The 13,829-nt window shown below is 44.1% G+C and overlaps 1 protein-coding gene across 2 annotated transcripts in view; it reads left to right on the forward strand.

The window, feature by feature from the left end:
- Positions 1 to 6,773: 6,773 nt before the first annotated feature.
- Positions 6,774 to 13,829, forward strand: part of MGMT (O-6-methylguanine-DNA methyltransferase) — a 139,749-nt gene continuing 132,693 nt past the window's right edge. The window contains exon 1 of one of the 2 annotated variants that reach the window (XM_083865903.1): positions 6,774 to 6,818. The gene's annotated coding sequence lies outside the window, so the exon portion shown is untranslated. Of the gene's footprint in view, positions 6,829 to 13,829 lie in introns of both variants that reach the window. The other variant, XM_083865902.1, reaches the window with a different exon arrangement.

Below are 13,829 nucleotides of genomic sequence, written 5' to 3' on the forward strand. Positions count from 1 at the left end.
TTGTCTATTATATGCTCAGGCTGCTGTTTAAATGGGGAGCTGAACCCAGACCCAAGCCCAGATCAGCGTGAGGGACAGGAACAACCCTGGGTATGTCCCACCACTATTATGGGACAATTCATGTCACAGAGACACTAAATAGAGGAAAAAAAAAAAAAAAAAAAAAAAAAAAAAGAGAAAAGAAAATCAACAAACAAACAACAACAACAAAATTTTCACTTTTATTTATTTTCATTTTAGATTACTGCAGGATTCTACTCCCCTCACAGTTCACATTGTATTTATGTAAAAAATGTTACTAAGACAAGAAGCAAAGACAAGATTTCTTCATAATGTCTAATTTAAACGTACTCTTCTTCAGCTTAAGGTTATTCCTTATGTCCTGTCCCTCCACCCCTTGTCCCTAGTCCCTCTCCAGCTCTCCTGGAGCCTCTGTAGGCCGTGGAAGGGGCTCTGAGCTCTCCCTGGATCCTTCTCTTTTCCAGGTGAACATTCCCAACTCTCCCAGCCTAGATCCAGGTCAGAGGAGCTCCAGCCCTTGGAGCAGCTCTGTGGCCTCCTCTGGATTTATTCCAACAGATTTTATCCCAACAGGTCTTTTTTGTGCTGGGGAACCTAAAGGTGGACAAAAATCTCCAGGTGGAGCCCCACTAGAGCAGAGGAGAAAATCCCCTGCCTTGACTTGCTGCAGGGCATCCAGCTCAGGATGAAATCCCTTGAGGGACTCTTCCAACAGCTGCCACCACAAAAGCAGCAGGACAATGTGAAAACTGCATGCAGGTGATCCAGAGGGAACTGGATTCCTTCAGTGGAGGCCCTCTCCCAAAAAACTCACACACTCCTACCTGTGGAGAGCAATTCCACATTAAGAGTTCTGACTGTTCTTCAACAAATGTGTGATGAGCTTTGCCAGCACTCAGAAGATTCTTTGAGGCTGGAGTTACACCCAGTTCATAAAATCACACAGAATTCATACATTTTACAGAGACAGGCTCCCTAAAGTGTCACAGCATATTTCAGCATATGAACTGCCTGGGATTCAGTGAAAGAATCCTGCTTCTCTGCCATGGATCTTGGGCTCTGCAAGCTCCTCCATGTGCATTTATCATCCCCGCCTTGCGGAGGAGCGAGGTTGGCTTGAGGGACAGAGGTGCACCTCCTGTAATGGTATATTCTACACTCTGCTGCAACCTTTCTTCTCATATTTCAGAGTTGAAAAAGGCCTGTCAAAAAGGGGCTATTATGAAAGGGAATTTGAAGACATTCATAAACATCGAGACAGAAAATTGCATTTTCAATATGAGAACCTCAATAGTTAAGGCTACATTTGGGAGATCACTATGGCCCTCTTATTTTCTGCTTACGCTGTCAAAGTTTGAATTCATGTTGGGTTTTCGAGCAATTCAAACAAAGGATACTTTCATAAACATCCATTTCATAAACTACAGCATATCTAATTCTTTGGGTTCTGAAGGCTGAGCTGAATGTAGTGTTTGTGGTCTACTGAGAATATGTCTGGAAAACATAAAACAATCTACTAGGTAAGTTACAAAGCTGTTGACATAGGGAATGAAAATGGAAATTCTGTAGTAGTTTCCTCCATCCCCGGCTTTACGCTGTACTTTGCCTGATGTGAGCTGATTGGTGCCGTATATCTTGATGTTAGGATCCCATTTCAGAAATGTTCTGACATTATCTATTTGGCAGTTTGAAAAATAGTATCAAACTCCCAATGCATTTGAACGCACATTTCAAACCCAGCAAGCGTAATATCCATTTCCTCCGGTGCAAGAGGCACATTAGGAGCAGCTCCAAGTGGATTCAATTCTAGGAATGCAATATGTGACTCCATACAACCCCACACATGCCCACAGGGCCTGCTGAGAGGGACCAAAAGGAATTAACCTGATTTGATTTCTGCCCCTACTGAGGGATCGATGCTGTGAGTTCTGTGAATGCAGTGGCACAGTTGGCACCTCACCTGCCCATGGCACAGGGAGGAATGGAGAGAGGAAAGCTCATCCAAAATAACAGGAATTGCAAGGAATATTTTGCACAAGAGCATGTAGAGATAGGATAAGGGCGAAAGGCCTTAAGCAGAAGGGCTGGATGGGATATTGGGATGGAATTGTTCCCTGGGAGGTTGGGCAGGCCCTGGCACAGGGTGCCCAGAGAAGCTGAGGCTGCCCCTGGATCCTTGGAATGCTCCAGGCCAGGTTGGACAGGGCTTGGAGCAGCCTGGCATAAGTGGGACATGTCCCTGCCCATGGTAGGGGATGAAACTGGGTGGGATTTAAGGCCCCTTCCCATCCAAAACCCTCAAAGGTTCTGTAATTTCTCAAATAATTGACAATGATTACGAGGTTGGGCACATCTCTCTCTACCCAGGCTACAATCACCCAGTCCCCTGAAGGATGTGTTCTCTTGCAAATATGCTTAATATGTCAATAGGAAAAAAACATGCTGTAAATTTTGCTGTAATAATTATTGGAAATGCTTGAGCCTTGCTGGAATTTGGCAATAGCTCCACTAAATATAGGACTCCAGGCACACTTAATTTAACAGGAGATTTATCAGTGGTCTTATTGACCCAAAATTCCTCTTATTTAACATTTATAAGCCTTTTTACCACACAAATTTCTCTGTACCACAACAGATCAAATTTATACCAGCTTAGCTTCACCAATATTTGTCAAAACATTTTCCAACAACTTCTGGAATAGAGCAGCCAGGAGATAACTAAAGCACCTGAAGTAGGGCATATGAAACACCATAACTTTTTACAGTTTTGCCCTAAAGAAAATGAAGCCAATCTCTGCTAATATCCCTTTCATTTACACACTTTGCTATGAGATTTCCCTAAAGGCATTAGTGGCTGGCAAACAACTCCCAGCACCTTGATTACAGGAAATCATATTTCTCCCAATCCCAAGCTTCTTCATAAGTACTGAAAATGCTTTGCCTACTAAAATACATTTTCTTAACTTACCAGTAATTCTACACCTCGAACCATCCAATTTCCTTCCTCTCCCAGCACAGGAACCACTTGTATTCCTGCTCAATATATCCCAACTCCTATTTTACTCTTTGTTTATTTCAATAGAGATGACTCCGCACTTCCACATCAAAAGTGATATCAAGTAAGTTGGAAGAACATTTTGGGGGAAGAGGGAGAGAAACAAGATTTATTAGCAAGGGTTATAAAATATTTCAAAGATGATGGCAAGTTCAAATGTACAGATTTTTACCTGAATTCCTTTGAATTTAAAGAATCAAAATTTGAAATGTCCCAGCTGCTCTGACCCAGACTGAAGGGTGAGCCCCAGAAAATGACACATCTTCAGAACAGCCCTTGAACCTCTTTTCTTACGTACACATCACAGCCCAAGCCATCAAAATTTAACTCCTTGCCCTCATACACCCATCAAGCTCCAGTCCTCAGTGATTCCCAGTGACCCAGGTGCTTCCCAGCATTTCACATCCATTAAAACACAGAGACCACCTCCCAGTACGCTGCAAACAAAAGTTTCGTATAAGAGATTACTTCTGTTATTAAAATCCTGTTAAGAAACCAGACTTGGAGTGTTTTCACACACACGCTCTCCTTCAGGGCCAATTAAAGCACATAATGTGCCCAGCTCTGCACGGACAGGAATATTTCCAGATCTAAATTTGCAGGACACATCCCTGCTGCTGAGAAAACATAAGCGTCTTGGCAAACAAAATCAGTTTCTGGTTTCATTCAGCCTGCTTCCTTTTTTGTAAAATTTTTCCTGGTGATTCTAACTGTGAAAGGCAAGCTTTATTTACTGGTTGAAGTGAACTCACACCAGGTGACATTTCTGGGGCTCTCTGCAGCTGAAGAGAGGCCGGAGGAGCAGAGGAAGTGCTCTAGGCCAGGCTCTGACTCAGTAAGGCACACACACACAAAGGCAGAAATATTTTATGCCTCTGCTCCAATCTGACAATTTTCTCTGGGGAAAAATTAAGGATCTACAAGTGAGGTCCAAATCACAGTGGTTTTCAATCCTGCATCTTCCCCAGGCTCCATCTGTTTGTCTCTCTGCCTGGCGAGAGGGTCCTTCCAGCTCCAGTGCCCAAGTCTCTCCTCCACAGCAGATGTTACAGACAGGAGATGCTTCCAGAGGTTAGTCCTTAACAAGGAATTTAATCCAGGCTGAAATAGTTGTGAATCGACATCTCAAGGCATTTTATAAAACCCTTCTTTTTCAGTTTTTCCACCTCACCCCATCACAATCTTTAACCACAAAGTTCATGTGTTGGTTTAAGCCTTGGTTTACTTAGATGCAAAATTCACATACTGGTGCTGGAAGACAACTGCAGACAGATGTTTCAGTCCTGGGTAAATACCATCCTGTCCCTGAAAATACCACATCAAATGAGCAGCTAATAACAAATAAAGTAAAGAACTGAAAGGAAATGCAATGCCTTATAAGCAGTGGGCTTAAGTAAAATACAAACTGAGAGAAAATGCCTGGAATGAAAAACTAAACTCTTGGACATGACTTGAAAAACACTTTAGAAATTTTGTACCTTCTTACAGGATTATTGCTATGAAAATTCATTCACAAGCTTTAGTATTAGTGAACTAGACTGGATGTGTGATCACTGAATGCTGGAATTCTTCTAGGGAATTAGACACATCTAACAAGGCACAGTCCCTTATTGTTAAAGGACTGGAAATCCAAAAGTTCAGTGCTTGAAATGATACTTGAAGTGACAAAGATCCAAATTTGGCCGGCAGAGGAGTCAGAGATTTGAATAAGATTTTCATAATTCTGAGGGCAGAGAGAACACTGGTCAGAAGCACCTTTTCCACCTCATTTATAAACAGGAATACGTGACACTTAATCAAGTTCCAATGCAGCAAAGTTTGAAACAGCAGAGAAACTTTGCTTTATAGTGCAAACTCACAACTTGTGGATCCACTGCCAAAGCCCAAGATGGTAGGATTTAAGAAACTCTGGATATTTTACATTCCCTATTCAAGCCTGTTATAATGCAAACTAAAATCATATTAAAGATAATCAATTTTCATGCTCCAGGCAATAAGGAGATCACCTTGGGAGAGGAGGCAGAGAAGATTAATATGTATTTTGGGGAGGTTTCCACTTATAATAAAGTTTCAGGAACTGGCTACTTTTCTGACAAGGATATCAGGACAAAGGGAACATTCCAGCCAGTTTAGAATAAGTATTTCTAGGGTATCCCATCCAGTACAGAGCTTGATTTTTTTCTTTAGAGAGAGGATCAACCTCCCATAAGCCACTGCCTTTGTATGGACATGCAGTGGCAGCACCTTTTAATTGACCATTAATCCAAGCTTCATTAGAACTAGGGAAAAGCTTCATTTTCTCATTGATAAATGTCACTTGCTCCAGTACAACTATTTTCAATTGTATTGGGGAACCTTCTGCACTTTGGACAATATTTTATATTTGGTTTATATTTATTTCATATTTATTTTATAATCAGATTTAATGCACAGGCACTACCCCAGTGCTGTTAGTTCTGCATTTATTTACAGATCTTTCCTATGAAAAAATGACCTCCTGAATTTTGCAATGACTTTTTAAATATTGTTCTGATCCTTCCCATGTGGATTCCTACATTTTGTGATAGTTTCTGAATCACATAGAGAAACTCATAAAATTTTTGCTGATATAACTCAGATTGAGACTCTGAAAGATTCTCCAGCTTGAAAATTAGCCGTTTCTTGCTGCAAACAGGCATTTTGTATCCTGTTCTTTTGAGTTTTATTACCTCAAATAAACCTCACTGCAAGTTTCACTTTCCTCAGGCTTTCACTCCTTTCTATCTCCTCCACGGCTCCTTTTAGGAATTGTATTTACCAAATGCTTCTCCTTCTACACTCAGCTCCTAATTCTCGGTCTCCACACTTACCCATAACTTTGCAAATACCAAAATCCCAGCCTGGTTTGGGTTGGAGGGACCTTAAATCCCACCCAGCGCCACTCCTGCCACAGGCAGGAACACCTTCCACTGGTAGCAAATAAATACAAATAGTTAAACTAGGGGTATAAATCTTGTCCCACTGAAGTCAGTGCAAAGGTCTCTTTGATTTTTATAGAATCATGGAATAGTTAGAGTTGGAAAGGACCTTAAAGATTATTTAGTTCTACCCCTTGCCATGGCAGGGACACCCTCCACTATCCCAGGCCCGTGTCCAACCTTGGACACTGCCAGTGATGCAGGGGCAGCCACAGGTTAAAATTAACCTGTTAATTCTGGTTAAAATTCTCTGAGAATTCCAGCCCAGCCCCTTCCCACCCTCCCAGCCAGGAATTACTTCCCAAAATCCGATCTGTATCTACCCACTGTCAGTTTAAAGCCATTCCCTGTGTCCTGTCCCTCCATCCCTTGTCCCCAGTCCCTCTCCAGCTCCCCTGCAGCCTCTTTAGGCACTGGCAGGGGCTCTGAGCTCTCCCTGGAGCTTCTCCTCTCCAGATGAACCCCCTCCAGCCGTGTCATTGTGCACAAATCGCTGTTTTGGGGTGGATTTTGTTTTGGGGTGGATTTTTACACAACTCCGCGTTGTTGCCACGCGCGTGGCCCGGCCCTCAGCCCCAGGCCGCTCCACGGCCGGCGACGCTCCCGCTCCACCGCGGCCACACGAGCGGGATGCGGGGCCCAGACCCCTCCCGGAACCCTCCCGGAGCCCCCTGGAGCTCCCCGGGCTCTGCCCTTCCCCTTTCCCCGCCCGGCTGCGGCTTCCGGGCGGCCGCGGCCCCGCCCCGGCAGCGCGGCCTGTGCGGAGCGGCCGCGGCCATCCTCGGGTGCGGGCAGGTGCGCGGGGAGCGGCAGTGCCGGGGACATCCAGGGACAGCCACAGAGCTCCAGGGACAGCCACAGGGCTCCAGGGACAGCCGTAGAGCTCCAGGGACAGCCAGGGTCACAGGGAGCGGCCCGGAGGGTGGGCGGGGGGGGTGAGCGGGCCCGGCCTGGTGATCGGGGGATGCTCGGCCCCGCTGCCGGAGCCCGCAGAGCCGGGGCAGCGCAGACCCGCCGGGCTTGAGGGGGCTGAAGGGGGGCCTGGCGGGGGGCCTGGCCTCCGAAAACATGCTGCTTTTCCTTGGCACAGTGTTGGGGAGAGGGGATAGATGGCAGCGGGGGGGGGACACAGCAGGTTTCTGTGAATTTCCTCCAGAACAACTGCTCTGGGAAGGGCCGGTTCCCTCCCCGGGGCATCCCCGTGGCCCCGGCGCGGCTGTGGATGTAGCAGCTGGATGTGCTGCGAACTGATAAACTGACCTAAAATAGTTGCTCCAAAGCCTGCCCAAAGTGGTTTTAGAGTTTCCCTCGCTGGGAATATTCCAGAATTCCTGTGTCATGCGCTCGGGGATGGCGCTGCTGGGGCCACAGGACCCGCTGTGGTCCCTCTGATGCTTTTTTAGCTTTCCTATTTTTCAGATTCTGTGCTTCCTGTGTAGTTGTGAATCTCATATTCAGTGTCAGTCAGCTCTCTTCACAGAGTAGGGAGACAAAATAAATCCTTTTCCAGCTTTAAACCAAGGACAACCATTACAAGCTCCAGGCCCAAAAAAGTATAAACAGCAATGGGCTGAAGAGAGAAAACAAGAAGGATGGGACCTCATAACCTGGAGTTATAATCAGACAATTAACCCCAATATGCAAATGGACCAAAACTTATAAAAGTGTGAGACCTCGTGAGAGGTCGTCCATTTTATGACCATTTTCAGTCCATTTTGTGACCATTTTGGGTCTATCTTGAGTATAGCCCTGGCCGGGCTCTTGTCCTGCCCCAGGTGTGTTCTGTAAGGCCTTTTAATAAATATCTACTTTATTCTCTTAGCTCTGTCTAGTTTCTCTTCTAGGTTCAGCCTCTCAAGGCATCACCTCCCAGCCTGACCCACTCCCTAATACAGAGCAAATTATTATTAAGGTAAAAATACCATTTCACCAGTGATAGAAAAGCCAAGCTCTGCAGGTGTTTTAATATAACTGCAATAATGTAACTGCATGCAGCTTTTAAAGCATGTAAATATAAAGAACTACTTAATTTATTTGCTCCTCCCAAATAAACCTTGTTTTTGGTGATGTGTATCTTATTTTTGTGGAGTGGAGATCTTATTGAATGGTGAGGTGCAGTCTCTGCAGTGTTCCACTTGGAAAAATCTCAGTTTTATTCACTGGGGCGTTACAGGGGTGCTGTGACAATCATTTCTCAGCTGCCTTTTGTGTCCAGGCTTGTGCTCACCCTGCACGAGGGTCATCACCTGGAGGGCTCAGTTGGAATGACAGAGTTCCCTTGTAAACCTGATGAAGGTTTTGGCCTCCCAGCACTGCCTGTCTCCTTGATGCACTGGGGACTAAAGTTGGGGATTATTTGCCCCAGGCTTATTCTTCCTGGGGCAAAACCCACCCCTTCAGTGCAGGAAATGTCTGAAAACATCTTTTTTTTGTGATGTTGTCAGTCTGCGATATAATCTTTTAATAGTAAAAGTTTTGTTTGCTTCATTTTCAAGCAGATATTCCTAATACAGACAGTTCAACCCAAATCTTCAAGTTTCAGCAGGAAAAAGATGTGGCTGTGTGAGCTTGTAAGGTGACTTGAGCAATTCCTGTCTGCATTCTGGCCCACGACAGGTTCATTACACCAATTACTCCAGCAAGTGACCAGAAGCTCTACAGGAAACTGTTGTAGTTGGAGTGCAACTTGTGTTCCTGTGGCTGCTTTACCTCTTGATAACTCTGTAATTAACTTGTCACCACTGTTTAATGCTTCACCTATGCTGAGGATCAGATTCTGGCATCACTGAGGGGATCAGGGCCTGGAGGAGAAGCTGCTGCCCTTTGGGAGGGTTCCTGGCCTTGCCCTGAATGGCTGAGTTAAGGACTTGTGCAGGAAAAGCAGGAAGTTTTTTATGGGATGTGTGGGTAAGGTGGAAAGGCTGCACCTGAGCAGTTGTGGTTAAACTGACTTTTGACAGGGGAAACACCTAGAAGAAGCAGTAATGCCAAAAATCCAAAGGAGTGCATGTCAAAGGCATGGATGGCTGTTTCTGTAATAATTTTATTTCCTATACAATAAGGATTTTGGAGGATGAGAACAGCTGATGCCTGTGAATTAACCCTCAGGGTGCTGGCTGGTCTAGCAGTGCATAATTTCTGTGTCCTCCACCTCTGGTGGCATCCTCACCTATGGGGGCTGCAGGGGGGTGGTCAACAGGGTGCTTGTTCAGGTGCTGGTGCTGGAAGAGCTTCATGGGAACAAACTGGAGGTCCAGGTCTGTTGAGGTGTCAAAATTAAACATCAGCCTCCAGAGCAGTCAGCTGTTCTGCCTGGGACACAGCTGACCTAAATTACACTTAATTTCTGAAAGAAAAAGCCTTTCTGCTTGTGAGTTATTATTTTATAGTTCCCAGAACAACATCAGAGAATGGTTTGGGTTGGGAGGGACCTTAAAGCCCATCCGGTGCCACCCCAGCCATGGCAGGGACACCTCCCACTGTCCCAGGCTGCTCCAAGCCCCAATGTCCATCCTGGCCTTGGGCACTGCCAGGGATCCAGGGGCAGCCGCAGCTGCTCTGGGCACCCTGTGCCAGGGCCTGCCCATCCTCCCAGGGAACAATTCCTGCCCAGTATGATGATGGGGCAGGGGGTTCAGCTCTTTGAGCAGGAGCAGAAATTCGGAACGTGTGGAACTTGTAAATCCATCCTGCAGGCATTATTAATATGCCCTCAAACACTGCAGATATTTCCTGCCTCAGGATGCTCCCTGCCTGCAGAGCTGGCACTGCCCAATCCCAGAAGTTGTCAGGGGAGCTGGATACACATCCCAGCCGTGGCATAACTCGGAGGAGCCAGCACTTGTTAACTCTATTTGTTTTTATTATGGACATCGATCTGCCAGTCGCAATAATGCATTTATGGACATTTTTCTGCAAGCGCAGCGCTGGTGGCAGTTTTTACTGACAACTTGAGTCATCTGGACAGGAGTTGAAAATACGTTTATTTTATTGACGGATTGTGCAATTCTCTCGTTTACCCAGTGTTCATAAGATATCTGGACTGGTGAGGAGAATGTAACTGATGGGAAAATGGAGGAGAAAGTTTTAATTTTGGGAGATTTGGAATCTTTTAGGTAGTGACAGGTTCCAGCGTGTGTTTGGGGTGGGTTTGGGAGCTTTAGCTTTGTTAATGCTGTAATTAAAAAGTGAAAGGCTCGGTGTCCTTACAGCAGAATTCCAGACCTGAATTCCATCCCCCTGCTGATAGCTGGGAATGTTACTGACTGGTAATTGTGCTAATTTATCTGAAGGTATAATGAAGGTATAAATCCTCCTAATGGCAGAAAAAAACCCTGTTGAATTTAGTATTTCTGATATATCACCCAGCACAGGTATGCTTGGGCCAACATGAATTGAAACACACAGCTGGAGGAACAACCAAACTTTAAAACCAAACCTATGCTGAAGTGTTTTTCATAAATGCAAAATGCAGTTTTAAAACTGAGCTGCTTATGGTCCAGGCAACTGCTTTAAATGTATTGAATGCCAATAAAGCTTGTGTGGGTTTGGATTTTAATGAAGATGAGTAATTGTGAAAGTTACTTGGAATATGTCACTATTCTGATGCTTTTTGCTAATCCTTTTTTGAATTGTTTCCTCATTTACTATTTTATATCTGCAGAGCTAAATTACCATGTCCTGGTGGCTATCAGGAGTATCAATTTATACTGGGCCAAATAAAACAATATAGATAATTTCAGGTATCTCTTCAAGTCACTTGTAAAACTTGGATGTGCAGCTGAAATTCTCCCTGGTGCAGCAGAGATTTTGAAGGTTATTAAAAATACCTGAACAAGTCACTTTTAATTGCCAAGAAGAAGAGGGGAGTTCATTAAAACAAAGGTTCTGATGACTTCTCTGCATTTTGGGTGAAATAGGAGTTAAATATTAAAATAGCAGCATTTTGACCAATGGTCTGGAGTCTTGAATAGCTTGGCAGCAGGGAATAAATAATAATTTGAGTTTTGATGTGATGGATGCATTTTCACTTTCCATTTTTCTACAAATGCCACCTTTTTGTGCAGATGAATGCAATCAGTATTTTGATATATATGTATTAGCACAGGCCACTGGAGTCAAAGCTGTTTTGTTGGGTGAATCCTGCCATCTCTGTGCTCCACGAGCAGATTTAGGTCCCTCCAGGTAACCCTGCATTAGCAGATAGCAAGAATTAGTGCAGTCTTGTCAATGCTGCTGCTGCATAATCATCATCAGGAATGCTGAAATTATCTGAGTGCTTTAGATCAGTCAGCACAAGGCAAACAATGCTCTTATCTCGGCTTGTTTGTACATTCAAGTGTGCAGAAGGTCTGTTAATTAGTTACACTTTTTAATAAACACCTAAAGTATACTTAAGGCCCTGTTAAAAGATTAATTTTTCTGTTTCACATCATAAAGCCAGCAGATGAGTGTTCAGCATGTGGCAGTACATGGGCAGCACGAGGCTGTCTTGGCAGCCTGGGCTGGTGCTGGGGACAGGACACTTCTGCTGTCACCCATGGCCTGGAGAAACAATTCCCCAAAGTTGATATTCCCTGCACTGTGCCCTGCTGGATTTAGGAATGAGCATAGGTGTACTGGGAAGGGTGTGGGGAAAGGGAAAAATCCCTTGCACAGTCTCCTGGTGACATCAGAAATCCCTCTGGTTCCTGGCTGTCTTCATGAAAATATGAAGATTTATAATTGATGGAGTTTATTCAAGCTGGCCACAGTTGTTGGTTTGGGTTTGTTGTTTTGCTTGTTTGGTTGGTTGGTTTTGGTTTTGTTAGGGTTTTATTTCTGAAATATAAAGAAATTAATGGGTTTTGAGTCCAGCTTAGTGGGCCTGGATCATCATTCCATTTTAACTTGGAGGTTTAGGCAATGGGACAGAAATAAAATCTGGGTCTATGGCCATGGTTGTGCTTTAGGAAGGTGAAATTGAGGCCCAACAAGGCAAAATGCTTCGGCTGAAACAAGCTTTTAAAATAAATCATAGAATCTCAGAATGGTTTGGGTCGGAAGGGACCTTAAAGAGCACCTGTTCCTAGACTTTCCACTAAATCAGGCTGCTCTAAGCCTCAGTGTCCAGACTGAGCTTGGGCATGCCAGGGATCCAGGGGCAGCCACAGCTGCTCTGGGCACCCTATGCCAGGGCCTGCCCACCCTCACAGGGAAATAAAGAAATGCTTGTTTTATTATTTTTTAAAAACATACCAATAATACTATTTTCACTGATTGCACAAGTTTAATGGACTTTATTTTATGTTATTGTTAATGCACCCAGCCCTGGATTTAAATGCATTTCAGTTGCCTTTTTGTGCCATTATATTTGATTCCACAGCGAGACTTTCTAAGAATATGATTAACCCTCTGGGTCATCTTATAATGTAATTATTAATGATTGATTCTGTTTATCCTTGGGATCAATATAAGAAGCAAAAATGCTTTGGCATATATTTGGGGTTGATTTCTTACATTCAGTAAACATGATCTGGTGACAAGACTGGTATTGGTTTATTACTCGGAACGTGTTTGATGAATCTGAAGTGTGTAATTAGTTTTATATAATGATGGTGATATGTGGGGTTTTTTACATGACTTATGTTAATATGGCCAATAGTGTTAACATCTCCTGCCACTAATAGTTAGGGTGGGGATGTATAGTAATTGATCTTCCTGGGAGTGCTGTAATGTAAAAACAATTCCGGCTGTTTGAAGTATATTTTACAAGTGTGCATTGGGCCTTTGGGATGTTATACTGAAAAACCCAATTGTACAGTTACCATGGGAACCCAATTAGAATAGATTGCTGGATTTTTTTTTTTTTCTTTCCAGGCTTTCATCCTGACCAAAAATCTAATGTACTTTAAATGTTTTCATATGGAATTTTGTTCGTATAGTCACTTGGTGTAATGGCTGGTTTTTAATTTTAGTGCTGAACCAGAGTGTTATGTTGAGGGTCCTGAGGACTTATCCTTCAAGGAGAATCTTCCTTTAGTGTTTAAAAGTTGATGAACTGAGAAAAAAATACTTTTTATCAATCCAAGTTCTTACTTCCAATCCTCATACTTGTCAGGCTGCAGTCCTGGGGGGAAAAAAAGCAAGGAAGTATCTCAAAGCCCAAGGACTTCTGTTCTAGATCATCAGCAAAACATGGCTGAAGAATTTCCTGCCTTTCAGGGATCTATTTTTGATGTCACCTCTGACTTTTCTTCACCTTTTTGGCCTGTTGACTTATCCAGAGGTTTGGGATGCTGGCAGGGTGGGACTGTGATGTGTTTGTTTCCTGCACCGTTCAACCCCTGCAGGTGTTTGTGTATCTTCCAGGTGTCTTGGGAGCATCCTGCTCCCTCAGCACAGCTCCTGGCTGGGAGCAGAACTTCTGGGGAACTCAGGAGCATCTTCCAGGAATGGCCAAGGGAGGCTGAGGCAGAAGAGGTGGAGATGGATATCATTGGTCCTTGTTGGCAGCTCTGAGCTCTGTTTATTTTTTTTCCATACTACTGGTTAATCCCTTCAGTTTATCCCACTCTGCAAATGCAGGAGGGAGTTCTCCATTTTGGTGAAGCCATTGCTGGCATGAAGGTTTCAGGTTTTTGAGTTCTGGTGCCTCAGTTTGCCCAGCATGGAAGTGGTATCACTGAATTGGATTGATGTGTGTTGTTCCAAAGAGGTTTTGGCTTCTTGCCTTAAGGCAAGAAGAGAAGAACCATTCTGCTTTATATGAAATACTGACCTCCTCCAACAAGAGGCTGAGGTGCATTTTGGAGGGA

This window comes from Zosterops lateralis, assembly GCF_965231275.1.
Source record: "Zosterops lateralis genome assembly, chromosome: 8".
Taxonomy (NCBI): domain Eukaryota; kingdom Metazoa; phylum Chordata; class Aves; order Passeriformes; family Zosteropidae; genus Zosterops; species Zosterops lateralis.